The sequence below is a fragment of the Lycium barbarum genome, chromosome 4 (genome assembly GCF_019175385.1).
Source record: "Lycium barbarum isolate Lr01 chromosome 4, ASM1917538v2, whole genome shotgun sequence".
Lineage (NCBI taxonomy): Eukaryota > Viridiplantae > Streptophyta > Magnoliopsida > Solanales > Solanaceae > Lycium > Lycium barbarum.
The window spans coordinates 48,657,352-48,672,846 of NC_083340.1; the positions used below are offsets into that span (position 1 = coordinate 48,657,352).

A 15,495-nucleotide genomic window follows, 5' to 3' on the forward strand; every position below is an offset into this window, starting at 1 on the left:
TTTCCCCCGAACCGGAACCCAACACAAATGTTCCAAGTTTTTCTTTGGTTGGCGGCGCGACTTCTTCGCATTTAATGTGGCTGCATAAGCTGCGTAGAATTCCATCACTAGGGTCGGGCAGTATGTAGCGGGTTGCATGAAATAAGTCCATCTCAAGGTCTCCAGCTTGCGAATGAGTCCCGGACATTGGTCGTGCAGCCCCTGTAGAGTGACTCTCTTTTCAACAATGAGGCCCCGGATTGGATTCCCATCGGGCTTAATTGTGTTCCAAGTCTTATATAGTTCCCTAGATCCCGGCACGGTAAACCGTTGCTCTATTGCTTCCCTCCGTTGACCTCTGGTTACAGCATCCTCGGGTTCAGGAGAGGAGGCCCCATGTGTCCCCTCTTCAGACTGGGGGACTGGTTCAGCAGGTGCCTTGTCTTTTCGTCTTCGTGTTGCTCGTTTTCCTCCACCTTGAGGTTGATTTGAACGAGCCATCCTGCACAACATACAAAAGTATACCCATTATTTATGGTGTTCCTTTAACAATGATAAAGAAACATTTTTTTTTTTTTTTTTTTTTACGGTGGCACCACATGCGAATCACTACATGCGAGTCGCATGTGTGACATGCGACTCGCATATGGTGTCGCATATGATGACAGTGAGATCACTACTTGTGAGTGTCTCACTGTCACCACATGCTGCAGCATATGCGATTCGCATGTGCAACATGCGCATCGCATATGATGCTCGCATGTGAGTCACTCGATTTTTTTTTTTTTTTTTATTTAACACAGATGCACACAAACCAAACAAAATATGTTTAGGTAACTTTTTCCGTTAATATCGCTTTCCCCCGTCTATCATTGGAAAAATTCTATTAAATTACTCACACACATCTATATTCGATGATTGTTCTTCACAACAGACAATGACACTTTGTAATCCAAAAGGCATCACGGGTCCTACTTCACAGGTAAGGTGCCATGGGTACTTAAGAATTCCCCATTTTGGCGAACGATCATATTTCCGCACCATTCAAGCATTCAAAGGGTCATTTAGGCATTTAATCATATGAGTTGAGAGCGAGCCTAAACTAACAATTCTTACAACAACTGGGTACTCAAGAATTTCCCAGTCATTATCTCATTCGTCATTAACAACCAATTCCTAGATGGACTACACAATCATGGGTACTCAAGAATTCCCCATTTTTCATCAATTCTTAATCAACCCACAAAATCACATAAAATAGATCTACCCGACTAACTAAATACAACGAGTGGTACGGTACTACGGCATGATAATGACATGGAATTGAGCAAGTAGTAAATACCCACTAATTACAGGAGCGAAAAGTCGACATACCTTGAAAGTTAATGAAAGTAGGAGACCTTGAAATCCTTTGTTTTCAGGGGAAAAGAAGTAAATACCAGTCAGGATTTGGGGAGGTGATTAAAGATGATTAGAGTGAAATGGAATTATGGGATGATGTAGGGGAGAAGAAGGAATGGGAGGAGAGGGAATCGTGAAGTTGTAACTGAAGATGAACGGTTACCTTCTTTTATTTTAAACAAAACGTTTCCGCCGGGTCGGGTCGACCCGCGAATTTTCACCTACCTGCACAACATGCGACTCGCACATTATGTCGCATGTGTGACATGCGAGTCGCATGTCGTGACACTCCATCGCATATGATGACAGAAACTTTGGTTCTCAATGACTGAATTTTGGCATCAGATGCGAGACGCATTTGCCATGGCAGGCACCACATGCGATTCGCATGTGGTGTCGCATGTGGTGTACAGGGGCATTTTTCCAATTCTTCTGCTTTGTGCACACTTTATTCCTACACACTTGGACACACATCAAAACATCGTAAAAGAACAATAAACACATGAAAATGAAACTTGGGTTGCCTCCCAAGAAGCGCTTGATTTTACGTCGCAGCACGACGTGGATACCTGTTTAGCCCTTTTATGGCTCGTTGAGGATGAAGACCTCGATAATCTTTGCTTCATTCTGAGATCCCCAGTAATGTTTCACCCTTTGCCCATTCACTTTGATTTTATTACCACTTGGGCAAACAAGTTCGATTGCTCCAGATGGGAACACTTGCGTGATTTCAAACGGGCCAGACCATTTGGATTTCAACTTCCCGGGAAACAACCGGAGCCTGGAGTTAAACAACAATACCCGATCTCCGATGCTGAACTCTCTTTGCAAGATCTTCTTGTCATGGAAGTGTTTCATGCGGGCCTTGTAGAGTGAAGAACTCGCATATGCCTTTAGTCGAAATTCATCGAGTTCGTTCAACTGCTCCAACCTCAAGTTTGAGGCATCACCCCATTCTAGATTCAACTTTTTCAAGGCCCACAATGCCTTATGTTCGAGTTCCACCGGAAGATGACAGGCTTTTCCAAATACCAGTTGATATGGGGACATGCCAATTGGTGTCTTGTAGGCTGTTCGGTATGCCCATAGGGCATCATCCAATTTCCTTGACCAATCAGTCCGGTTAGCATTCACTGTTTTGGAAAGGATGCTCTTAATTTCTCTATTTGAGACCTCAACTTGGCCACTTGTTTGGGGATGATAGGGGGTGGCCACTTTATGCTTGACCCCATACTTCTCAAGAAGAGTCTTGAATAATCGATTGCAGAAATGAGAGCCCCCGTCACTAATGATTGCCCTTGGAGTTCCGAACCTTGAGAAGATAACCCTTTTTAAAAATGCAGTGACACTTCTTCCTTCATTGTTGGGGAGCGCGACGGCTTCCACCCATTTGGATACGTAGTCTACTGCCACCAGAATGTACTTGTTGTTGTAGGAGCTTACAAATGGACCCATAAAATCAATGCCCCATACGTCGAACAATTCAACTTCCAGAATTGGTGTCATTGGTAGCTCATGCCTTCTTGCTATGCCCCCATGTCTTTGACATTGATTACAAGCTTTTACAAAGTCATGAGCATCTTGATGGATTGTCGGCCAATAAAACCCACTTTGAAAAACCTTAGCAGCCGTTCTTGAGCTACTATGATGTCCACCAACCGGTGATGAGTGACAAGCTTCGATGATGGGCATCATTTCTACTTCGAGAATGCACCTCCTTATGATGTTGTCGGCGCAAACCCTGAATAGATATGGCTCGTCCCAATAGAATTTCCGGGCATCACTCAAAAACTTCTTCTTTTGGTGGAAGTTCAAATCCATTGGCATGATGTCACTTGCATGGAAGTTAGCAAAATCGGCATACCAAGGGATCATGTCATGCGACCCCGCCATTACCTGCTCATCCGGGAATGACTCATTGATTTCTAGGCCATCCAATGGACGCCCACCCTCTTCAAGACGAGACAAGTGGTCCGCCACTTGATTTTCACACCCTTTTCTATCTTTGACTTCAAAGTCAAACTCTTGCAAAAGAAGGACCCAACGTATCAGCCTCGGTTTTGCATCCTTCTTTGTCATGAGGTAACGTAGGGCTGCATGATCGGTGTGAACAATCACATGAGTGCCCAAAAGATAAGCCCGGAACTTCTCGAAAGCAAATACAATAGCCAGCAACTCTTGTTCTGTGACAGTGTAGTTCATTTGGGCACTGTTCAGAGTCTTGCTTGCATAGTAAATTGGGTGAAAGATCTTATCACGCTTCTGGCCAAGAACAGCCCCCATGGCAAAGCCACTTGCATCACACATAAGCTCAAAGGGTTGAGACCAGTCCGGGGCAATGATGATAGGAGCCGATGTGAGTCTCTCTTTCAGAGCCTCAAATGCCTTCAAGCAAGCATCATCAAATACAAATTTCGACTCCTTCTCCAACAACTTGCATAACGGGTTGGCTATTTTTGAGAAATCCTTGACAAATCTTCTATAAAACCCAGCATGCCCAAGGAAGCTACGAACACCTTTAACGGAAATTGGAGGGGGAAGCTTAACAATAACCTCAATTTTAACTTGGTCGACTTCAAGCCCCTTTTCCGAAATCTTGTGCCCCAAGACGATGCCTTCTCTAACCATGAAGAGGCACTTCTCCCAATTCAGAACCAAATTTGTCTCTTCACATCGTTTCAATACTTGGGCAAGATTCTGCAAGCATTCATCAAAGGAATCCCCAACTACGGAAAAGTCATCCATGAATATTTCAATGGACTCCTCAACCATATCGGAGAAAATAGACATCATGCAACGTTGAAATGTTGCGGGTGCATTGCATAACCCAAAAGGCATTCTCTTGAAAGCAAAAGTCCCATAAGGACAAGTGAAGGTAGTTTTCTCTTGGTCCTCGGGGGCAATGGTGATTTGGTTGTACCCGGAATACCCATCAAGGAAGCAATAATGATCTCTACCCGCAAGCCTATCAAGCATTTGGTCCATGAATGGCATTGGGAAGTGGTCCTTTTTGGTCCACTTATTCAGCTTCCGATAATCCATGCAAACACGCCACCCGGTAACCTTGCGAGTGGGAATCAACTCATTTTTATCATTTGCAACCACAGTGATCCCACCTTTTTTTGGTACGCATTGAACCGGACTCACCCAAGAGCTATCTGAAATGGGGTACACAACCCCAGCATCCAGCCACTTGATTATCTCAACCTTGACAACCTCTTGCATGGGAGGATTTAACCTCCTTTGATGTTCAACGCTTGGCTCACAGTCTTCATCAAGCTGAATTTTATGTGTACAAATACCAGGTGGAATCCCTTAAATATCCGCAATACTCCACCCGATAGCTTTTTTGTATCTTCTCAAGATCACCATCAACCTCCCTCTTTGCTCATCCGTCAACCGGGCAGATATAATCACAGGCAGTGTGTTGTTGAGTCCAAGAAACTCATACCTCAAATGTGAAGGAAGAGGTTTGAGTTCCAAAGTAGGAGGCTCAATAATTGAAGGTTTTGCAGGAGGAGTTGCTCGGTTTTCCAGGTCAAGATCGAGTCTCTTTGGATTGAGGTGGTAAGACCCCATTCCAATCAATGCATTGACCATCTCCTCAAATTCTTTTTCGTTGTCCCATTCATAATTCATTATCACCGCAGCCAACATATCACCTATATGCTCATGTTCTATGGTTGTCTCCATTGCTTCATCAATTGTGTCAATAACCGACACAACACTCATATCCGCCGGTTGTTTCATTGACTTGCAAATATGGAAAGTGATCTCTTCATCATTCATTCTAAATTTCAGATCACCTCTTTCCACATCCACAAGGGCACGCCCTGTGGCTAAGAATGGTCTTCCCAAGATTATGGGAACTTCAAAGTCAACTTCACAATCCAAGATCACGAAATCGGCCGGAAAAATAAATTTATCCACTCTTACAAGCACATCATAAAGAATACCAATGGGCCTCTTTACAGTTCTATCCGCCATAAGTAATCTCATCGTGGTAGGACGGGGGGTTCCCAATCCCAACTTGTTGAAGATAGAAAGCGGCATCAAATTGATGCTTGCTCCAAGATCACATAAAGCTTTAGCAAACTTGTATTTACCGATGGTGCATGGAATTGTGAATGCTCCGGGGTCTTCTTTTTTGTGCACCAAAGCTTTGGTGACGATTGCACTACAATGATGAGTGCCCCCCAATGTTTCAATGCCAGGACTCCTTCTTTTGGTCACTAGATCTTTCATGAACTTCGCATAACCGGGCATTTATTCAAGTGCCTCAACCAATGGAATATTTATTGAGAGATCCTTTAATCGTTCGATGAACTTGAGGAACTTTCCATCTTCCGCTTTCTTTGCCAATCGTTGAGGAAAAGGAGGGGGAGGCCTCATAACGGGCGGTGAAGCCCTTGGTACCTCCTCCGCCGCTTCCTTGCTTTCCGAGGCATCATTGATTTCCGGAAGGTCCTTGTTAACGATGGGCTCTTCAATACCAGCCCGCATATTCTTTGGGTTTGCTTCTTCTTCAGCCACCATGGGTTCTTCAACCATTTTCTCTTCATCACCCAACACATTTTCGTTCACCAACTCCTTTTCCCCAATTGTTTTGCCACTCCTAGTAGTAATTGCATTGCATTTATGTTCACCATCGTTCCTTGGATTAGCAACTGTGTCACTAGGGAGTGAGCCTTTCTGCCTTTGGTTTAGGATTGCCGAGATTTGGCCAAGTTGAGACTCCAATTGTTTAATGGAGGTGGAGTGTGAGCTTACAACTTGACCCATGGATTTGACCTCATCTCTAGTCTCCTTGCAAAAGGTGTCGGTGGACTCCACTTTCCTCAATACCTTTGACAACATATCTTCAATTTTTGAACTAGTGGAGTCGCTATTGGGCGGTTGACTAGAGCTTGGTTGATTTCCCTTTGGAGGGACATACGGATTTGTGCTCCGATGATTGTTGTAATTGCTATTGTACCCCCCTTGATTGTTGTCACGATTATCTCTCCAATTAGAGTGACCTTGTTCTTTGTTCCAACCTTGATTGTTGTCACGATTTTCTCTCCAATTAGAGTGACCTTGTTCTTTGTTCCAACCTTGATTCCCTTGACCTTGCCGCCAAGATCCTTGATTCGGACCTTGGTAGTTCGGACGGGAACCCTCCCTTAGATTGTTGACATAGCTCGCCTCCTCATCATACATTTGGAAACATTGCTCATCCGGAGGACCCCCTTCAAAGGATTCTACCGCATTCACCTTTTTGCTTCCGCCACCCATGACATGTTTTGTTAGAAGGTCCATTTGGGTGACAAGTTTGGCCATGGACTCATCTCTCTCTTCCTCCTTCTTAATCATCTCACGAGTGAGCACATGTTTGGAGGAACTTCCTCCACCCACTTCCGAATACCTAGTGTGCCATGCTTCATTAGTCTCGGCCAATTTATCCAACAATTCACTAACGGTGGCATAAGAGTTGTCCATAATAGACCCCTCTGCAATGTTGTTCGCCACTGATTTGTTGACCGAATCCAGAGATCTATAAAATGTTTGCAGAAGCACACCATCAGGCAATCCATGCTTGGGACAGCTTTTGACTTTCTTTTTAAAACGAATCCAAGTTTCATGGAGAGCTTCATCAGGAAGTTGACGAAAGTTGTTGATTTCGTCACGGAGTTGTAACATCCGCGATGGAGGGAAGAACTTCTTGAGGAATGCTTCGGTCAGTTCCTCCCAAGTAGTGATGGAACCGGAAGGAAGATCATCTAACCAAGCCGTGGCTTCCCCCGTTAGGGAGTACGGGAAGAGCCGTAGCCTGACTGCTTCAATTGAGACGCCCGGATGCACATTGGTAGAACAGACCCCAAGAAAGTTCTTAAGGTGCCTATTCAGGTCATCTGTGAGTAGACCACCGAACAGGCCCTTAGTGTTGAGCAGGTGCAGCATTGTGTTGGTTATGTGGAAACTCGAGTTTCCAATTAAAGGCGGGGGCTGAATTGCAGCTGCATAACCTGCCCCCGCAGCTTCTTCACCAACCTCTACTGGTGGATTTTGGACAGGGTTACCATCCTCATCCATATTGCCTGCACAACACACAACAACAAAAAGGAAATAAGAAAAGAAATAAAGACTAAAAGTAAAGTTTTACACTAGTTAGTAAATTTCTAGACCGTATTCCCCGGCAACGGCGCCATTTTTGGTAACGTCCAAATCCACCCTATTAATTAGAATGGGCACGGTCGTATGCAAATATATTTTACCCAACTATGAGTCGGGGTCGATCCCACAGGGAATACAATGAAGAAATATACTTGATAAGTGTAACACCCGACTATTAGTCTATATTTCAAGAGGAGAGGAAATGTAATAAAAGTTTGATTGTTGTTTGTTCATTGAAAACTGAGAATGGTTATAGGATTGAAATAATTGGTAAATGGGACTAAGGTTGTGGTTCCAATGGAGAGTAATGCGTTTGGGTATCAATTCAACTTATTTATACGCCTAGGTGCATTAAGCCAAGGGTCACGCGATTCTTGCCAAAAGTTTTCCAACCAAATTAGCAAATTTCATCCTAGGCTTTTCCAAGCTCTAGGATGTTTTATAAGAAAGCACCCATGTAGCCTCAACTAGCTTTCCTATTCCTAGCTCAAGCCATTAGATGGATTTAATGACCCACATTGTTGCTATTAACTCTTTTCCTAACCTCTACTTTCTTTTCCAAGCAAAGTAATGGTATTAAGGCACAAGTAATGTTGTACACCATCACAAGACATTGATGCTTGAAGAGTTAATAGAAAACACCATTAACATATAAATATAGTTTGAATATGAAACCCAGTCACATAACTAACACATTGAATACCACAACCTTAGCTGAAAGATTAGCTACTAATATTCATTAAAAGTAAATCAATCAAGTAAAATGTATTCATAAAGCTTACAAAAGTACTGGTTGAAGAAGTTGACAAAACTAAAATAAATCTCTTAAATGCTTCAACAACCAACAGTAAATGACTCCACAAGAGTCTATGCCAAAAAAACTGCAGGATCCCCAATCCAAAACCCTAGACAATCTATTTATAGCATGTCCAAAACGGGAACAATTTCCAGACAAAAATGCCCCTGTGCACCAGATGCGTTTCGCACATGTTGTCGCAAGTGCAACATGCGAGTCGCATGTTGCACCAAACCATCGCATGTGTGACAATCTTGATCGTCTGTTGAGCAGCATATGCGACATCATATGCGAGTCGCATGTGCAACATGCGACTCGCATATGGTGTCGCATGTGGTGTCACACATGGTTTCTTCTTTCGCCTCTTTCTGTCAGCAGATGCTGCATCACATGCGATTCGCATGTGATGCCATTGTTCAGTTCAGCTGACTTTTTGGTTCATTTTCCTTCATTTTGCTTCAAGTTACTTCCGGCACATGTTATTCTGCAAATTGTCACAAAAACACGAGAAACGACATCAAAAGCACTTGGGGATGTGCAAAAGACTAAGTAGTTGGTGTCGAATATCGCGTAATTTCCCGACTCATCAGTCCTCATAATTCATAAAAGGGGGAGAATTCGAACTTCAAACAAGAAGTCAGATGGAGCTCGTGGATCAAACAGTACAAGTTTTCTACAAGCGGCAAACATGTCTCTGCAAGTTTTTAATACCCAAAGCTCAAGAACGAAGACGAATCAAATATCGAGGTATTCAAGATCACATTCACTTGTTCGTGGATACCATCAAAGTGTTCGTGACGAATCAATTCAAATCAAAATCAAAATCAAATCCACATAATTTCAAGATCAAGCTCAAAAGCCTTTGAATTTATTATCGAAAAGACGAATCGGGGGATTAATCGAGATTGTAACTCTCCTACTTGAAATCTAATGCAACGATTGTTGCGATATTTTCCTGTCTTGATTATTATTTCTCGACTCAAATTTTATTGTCTACAAATTCTAGCACACCTAGTGGGGCAATCTCTACCTCTCATCTCAACTTTTCAATCATCAACGTTCGAGAACAACTAAATGACTTCAAAGAAGCTCTATTCCAAATCAACTTCCTCCAAGGCTGCTGACTCCAAGTTCTCTGGTGACGTGGAAAGCATCCTCCATGTCACCTTTGGAAGCGTTAAACCAATTACGAGGAGCAAAGAAAACATGTTGGGACAACAAGCACTCCAAGTGTCACCCGCATCAACTCCTGTTTTCGAATCTTCATCCCTAAAACGAAAAAGATCTCTTAATGATGCAATGGAGGGAGGAAGCAGTATTGCTGAAAAGATTAAGAAGACACTATCCCAACTTGATCTCTCTTGATTCAAGAACTCTGCCATGAAGGAAGATAATGATACTTCAAACGACAGATCCTCTCCACTCACACCACATGAAGTAAGCCAATCAAAGATCAACTTATGCGACAATCCATGCTATTCTCCAACATCCCCAACAGTCATGCAAACGATAGTAACTAATGCTATGGAGGGTATCCAACAGTCATGCAAACGATAGTAACTAATGCTATGGAGGGTATACTAGCAAACTTGACAAAGGTGATCAACGGCTTGGCCAAGCATGTGCAAAATCTAGACGTTCGGATTGAAAAGTTGATGGATGGATTAATGGAAGGAGAATCCAGCCACACACCTAGGAAGGGTCTCGAAGCACAAGAGACTTTGCGCAAAAGAAGCGCCCACCAAGGAAAACCAATTTTTTCTAAAGGGATGATCCCACTTGACCGACTAAAGAAATTCATCAAAGGGACTATTAAGGAAAAGTGCGATGTTACTGTCAACTCTTCTTTTATTTACGCAAAGCCGTACACTACAAGAATTGATAGCTTCAAGATGCCAGCCGTTATCAACTTCCTAAATTTAGTAGTTTGAGGGAAAAGGAAATCCAAAACAGCATGTTGCACATTTTTTTGAAACATATAACAACACTGGGACTTCTGAAGACTATCTTGTCAAACAGTTCATTCGCTTCAAAGGGAATGCCTTTGACTGGTACACTGATCTTGAGCCTAATTCTATTGATAATTTAGAGCAACTGGAGCAGGAATTCCTCAATTGATTTTATAGCATAAGGAATACTGTGAGCATGGCGGAACTCACAAGCACTCGCTAGAAGAAGGACAAACCAGTTATCGATTTCATCAATCAATGGAGAAATGCAAGTCTAAACTGTAAAGATATGCTCAACGAAGCTTCTGGGATAGAGATGTGCATCCAAGGAATTCACAGGGAAATTTGCTACATCTTGCAAGAATTCAAGACAAAGTCCTTTGAAGAACTAGCTACTCGTACTCATGACATGGAGTTGAGACTGTCTTTCGCAGGAAATCAAGTAATGCTTGTCTAGGACCCTCACAAAGGAAAGGACAAGTAAGAACCAAAGAGATGGAACAAGTTCGTTCCCAAGAGTGACAACAAAATATTCATGGACGTCAATGTCTCGCCTGTAAAGTTTACTACAAAGGTGCACAAGAAGCAAAGTATGAAAGAAACTTTCTTTCAAGACAACACAAGCCGAAAGTCGGCCTTGAAGGAGATGCAAGTGAGAGAATACCCCTTCCTGGATTCTGATGTCCCTGAAATTTTTGATGAACTACTTGAACTAAAACTCATTCAACCGTAAATGGAGCCTTGACATTACTCCAGTACGTTGACAAGATGAGAAGGTCGGACATTGGCAGAACTTTGAGACTATTCTGCATCCATTGGCATGGTTGGCTATGAAGAAATGCCAACGTTGACGGAGCTTTAAAAAAAAAAATTGCGTCCGCTGGCAAGGTGATAAGAGAGGATGCCGATCTTTACGGAGTTTCTAAAAATACTCTGCGCATATCAGTAAGATTGCAATAATTGGGTGCCAAACTGTTTGTGGAGCTTTGACATTACTCCTTGTCAGTTGGCACGATTATTGTATAGCTGAGGGGGGAAGAATTTACATGTGTTGAACCTTTGGGGTTGAAAAATAAACACCGACAAGCCAAAGTTCCATGGCCTGCTATGCTCGGGAGAAGAAGAAAAGCTTATATCCCATATTTTGGGACCAAAGCCAGGTGATGGTTGGGGTAAGCCTGGTATTGGCGCTGTTGGATTTTGGATTTCAAGGGGTTGATTGACGCTCTTAGAAGTCTTTTTGGAGAGTGTCTTTGAACTGCTTCAAAATAATTTTCCTAGTTTTTTATTCCGGTGAATTATTTTGAAACAGTGGGGAGACCGAACCCTTATGTAGGGTTGCCTACGTATCTTGCCAGGACAAGAATCAGGTCAGACGTAGTTCGGACAGATACGGTGTCGTATGTGATTTGGATGAATTGGTGATTGTATTGAACAGAAGTGAGGTTATGAACAAGAGTTTGAATCTGAAAAAAGTGTGCTCCATGGATGAGAAGAATGTACAAAATTGTGTTGTATTGAAAAAGATTGGTAAAATCAAAATGATAGTTGCAAAGATTGAAAATAGGTATGAAAAATAATATGGCTGTGAGGGTGGTCGTAAAGACCAAAAAAATGGGTGTGAGGGTTTGGAAAGGTTCCAAGCTCAACATAAGTCAACCAAAATTGGCCGATAAAGCAGACAAGGCGGAAGAAGGTATGTCTAGTATATATGTACAACTAAAGAATGTCTAATAAATACAGTATGTGAAACAAATAAAGAATATGTAAGATGCAAAGAGCATGTAGCAAATAAAAAATATGTGGAAAATAAAGAATGAAATTAATCCGGCTAGAGCAGTGATCAAAATTATACATACAACGACCTAAGAATTCTAAGAGTAGATTCACCTAAGCTGATAAAGAATATTCGGAAAACTGCGAGATGGCAAGTAGTAAGACTAGCCACCAATCTCTGAAACTAAGGAGTTTGAAGAAGGTTCGGAGGAGCGCAAAAGCACAACTCGCGTGCACAATGTGTGTATGTGTACGGCCAAAGACTCAATTGAAAGTGCGATGACAGTATAAAGAAAACAGTAACATGTAGTGTCTTCAATCAAACAAGGAACACAAGTTTGGTTTGGCTCGTGTCCTTTCAAAGATAATATTGTAGCAGTTCACAATATATACATAAAAAGTAATAATATTAAAAATAAATAAATAATCACATATCCCTCAAGTGCTCACTTAAACTAAGTCTGTTAAGGTCAAAACCTAGGTAATCCCCAGTGGAGTCGCTATTCTGTTACGCCCTATTTTGAACTGGTCTAATATAGTTTGCAACTTCACGGTTCTTCTAACTAGTTTAAAAGGGCCAGAGTCGCCACCTTGTTTTTTAGGAAAATCAGGAAACCTATATGTATTTGTGTGTCTACTCCATTTTAGTCCACAAAACCTATGAGATTCTAGATAAGGGTTTTATTTACCCCGAGGGGAAGATATTAAGCATCTCTCAGAGCCTGCCCGAAGACAGTCCTTAGACTTAGTTTAACTAAACACTAGAGGGGGATTATCTATCTGTTTATCATTATTATTACCTGTTTTTAAAATGTTATGACTTCATGAAAAGCTACACTAGGTGATAGTATACTAAGTATATATAGTGTATAAAAATGTATTTATATTAAGTATCAAGTATTCATAAAGAATGTATAGTAAAAAAGAATATACAAAAGAATATAAAGAGAATGTATCTCATAAGTATAAAAGTATATCTGTTAGTACAAAGAGTATATATATATATATATATATATATATATATATATATATATATATATATATATATATATATATATATATATATTAGTGTAAAGAATGTGTAACTACATTAAGAATATAAAAAAAATGTAAGACTATGTAAAAATAAATATATCTAAGATATAAAGAATGTATGTCTATGTAATGTGCGTCTATGTATATTAAAAGAATGTATGTATATTAAACATATAAAGAACATATTTCAAGTGTAAAAGAGTGTTACGTCAAATCTAAAATGTATAAAGAATTGTATAACTAGGTATATTAGTGCATAAAGAATGTAAAAAATAATTTACGAATATTCATTGGTGTAAAGATTTTATATAACTAAATTATTCAAAAAAGTGAAGTTTATTTGACTTGTTTCTACCGTTTAGTTAAAAAGAGAGTTTGTTTAATGAATATTCTATCAAAAGAATACGGAACAAAATAATTGTAAAAATTATTAGTAAAAAAATAAGTATAAGGAATTGTGGATAAAAATGAGTGAAAATGTGTAACGCCTCTAAAAAATAAAAGATTTGTAAATGGATGACTTAATATTTGCTTAGCGTCAAAATGTGAATTTAACTTAATTAAAAAATGTATTAGTGTACACGAAACAATATAAAATATAAGTTGTATTAAGAGTGTATAAAGAATATAAAATAAAGGATGGATTAGTATTTTTGCCTAATTGTCAAAAATATGAATTTATTTAACAAAGTATTTATACCAAGTCAATTTAATCTAGTTATGAAAGAATTGACGACCTAAGTCTTGCCTAAAGCGAATGACAATTTTAAGTTTAACAAACAAGGCGACAGGTAAATAAATATATCAACTCGTCATTCCAAAAACGGAAAAGGTCCAAAAATACCCTTAAACTATTGAAAAAGGCTCATAAATACCCTCCTTCCATCTTTTAGTCTAAAAATACCCTTCCATCCACCTTTTAGGTCTAAAAATACCCTTAAGATTTGTTTTTGGCTCAAATATACCCTTTAAACTAACAGAATATGTTTTTTTGTTTTTTTTATCGGAAAAGGTCCAAAAATACCCTTAATCTATTGAAAAAGGCTCATAAATACCCTCCTTCCACCTTTTGGTCTAAAAAAATATGAACGAAATATGTTTTTTTTGCATTTCATGAATAAAAAAATGAAATAGGAAATTATAATTTTTTTTTTTGCATTTCGTGTATTAAAAAACAAAATAGGAAATTATAAGTTTTTTTTCATTTCGTGTATTAAAAAACGAAATAGGATAAAAAAAATTAATTTCGTTCATATAAAAACGAACTTGGAAAATATATATATATATATATATATATATATATATATATATATATATATATATTTTATTTATTTCGTTTTATATGAACGAAATTATTTTTTTTTATCCTATTTCGTTTTTTAATACACGAAATGAAAAAAAACTTATAATTTCCTATTTTGTTTTTTAATACACGAAATGCAAAAAAAAAAATTATAATTTCCTATTTCATTTTTTTATTCATGAAATGCAAAAAAAACATATTTCGTTCATATTTTTTTAGACCAAAAGGTGGAAGGAGGGTATTTATGAGCCTTTTTCAATAGATTAAGGGTATTTTTGGACCTTTTCCGATAAAAAAAACAAAAAAACATATTCTGTTAGTTTAAAGGGTATATTTGAGCCAAAAACAAACCTTAAGGGTATTTTTAGACCTAAAAGGTGGATGGAAGGGTATTTTTAGACCAAAAGATGGAAGGAGGGTATTTATGAGCCTTTTTCAATAGTTTAAGGGTATTTTTGGACCTTTTCTCTTCCAAAAATAAGGTTTCCACTATATTATGAGTTTATGTTTTGTACAGTTATAAAAAAAAATGCGGAAAGTAAATACAAACAGTGATTCGATGAAGTCTTCGGGTTCCTTCCGAGTGTCATCTTCGGGATGTATCTCCGGGTACCTGTATAAAAACTTAGTAAAAGTGTTAGTAAGAGAATAAATAACTATCTAATGAATTAAAGAAATGATAAATAAACTTAAAATAAAAACTCGTTTTTTGTACCTGGGATGCCTTGGAAATCGACGGAAATTTCTTCATCGGCCATTTGAATTTAGTATTCGCCCAAATGAATTTAACTAAATGCCATAAAAAAGTTAACAGTACCATGAACTGCCAAAAATATTTTTTCGGGCACAAAGCCAACATTTATTTAGTAAAAGGAATGTAAAATCAGTCCGACTCATTAGAAACAAGAAAACAGCAGTAAAAAAAAAAAACACTGAGCCAATCTAAAAAAAAAGCCCAGTTAAAGTACCGGGTGTGCCAGCAAAATCCTTCATTTTGTAGCTCCTCAAAACTGAATCAACTATTTTAACCTTTCTTGATGTGTTAAAAAACACCCAATTAAGAAAATTTATCTAAATAAATACCTTTCTATAACCATTTCTTG

At 39.3% G+C, this 15,495-nt stretch overlaps 1 pseudogene; it reads right to left on the reverse strand.

Moving 5' to 3' along the window:
• Positions 1-523: 523 nt before the first annotated feature.
• On the reverse strand, positions 524-12,984 carry LOC132636006 (uncharacterized; annotated as a pseudogene).
• Between the last annotated feature and the right edge of the window lie 2,511 nt (positions 12,985-15,495).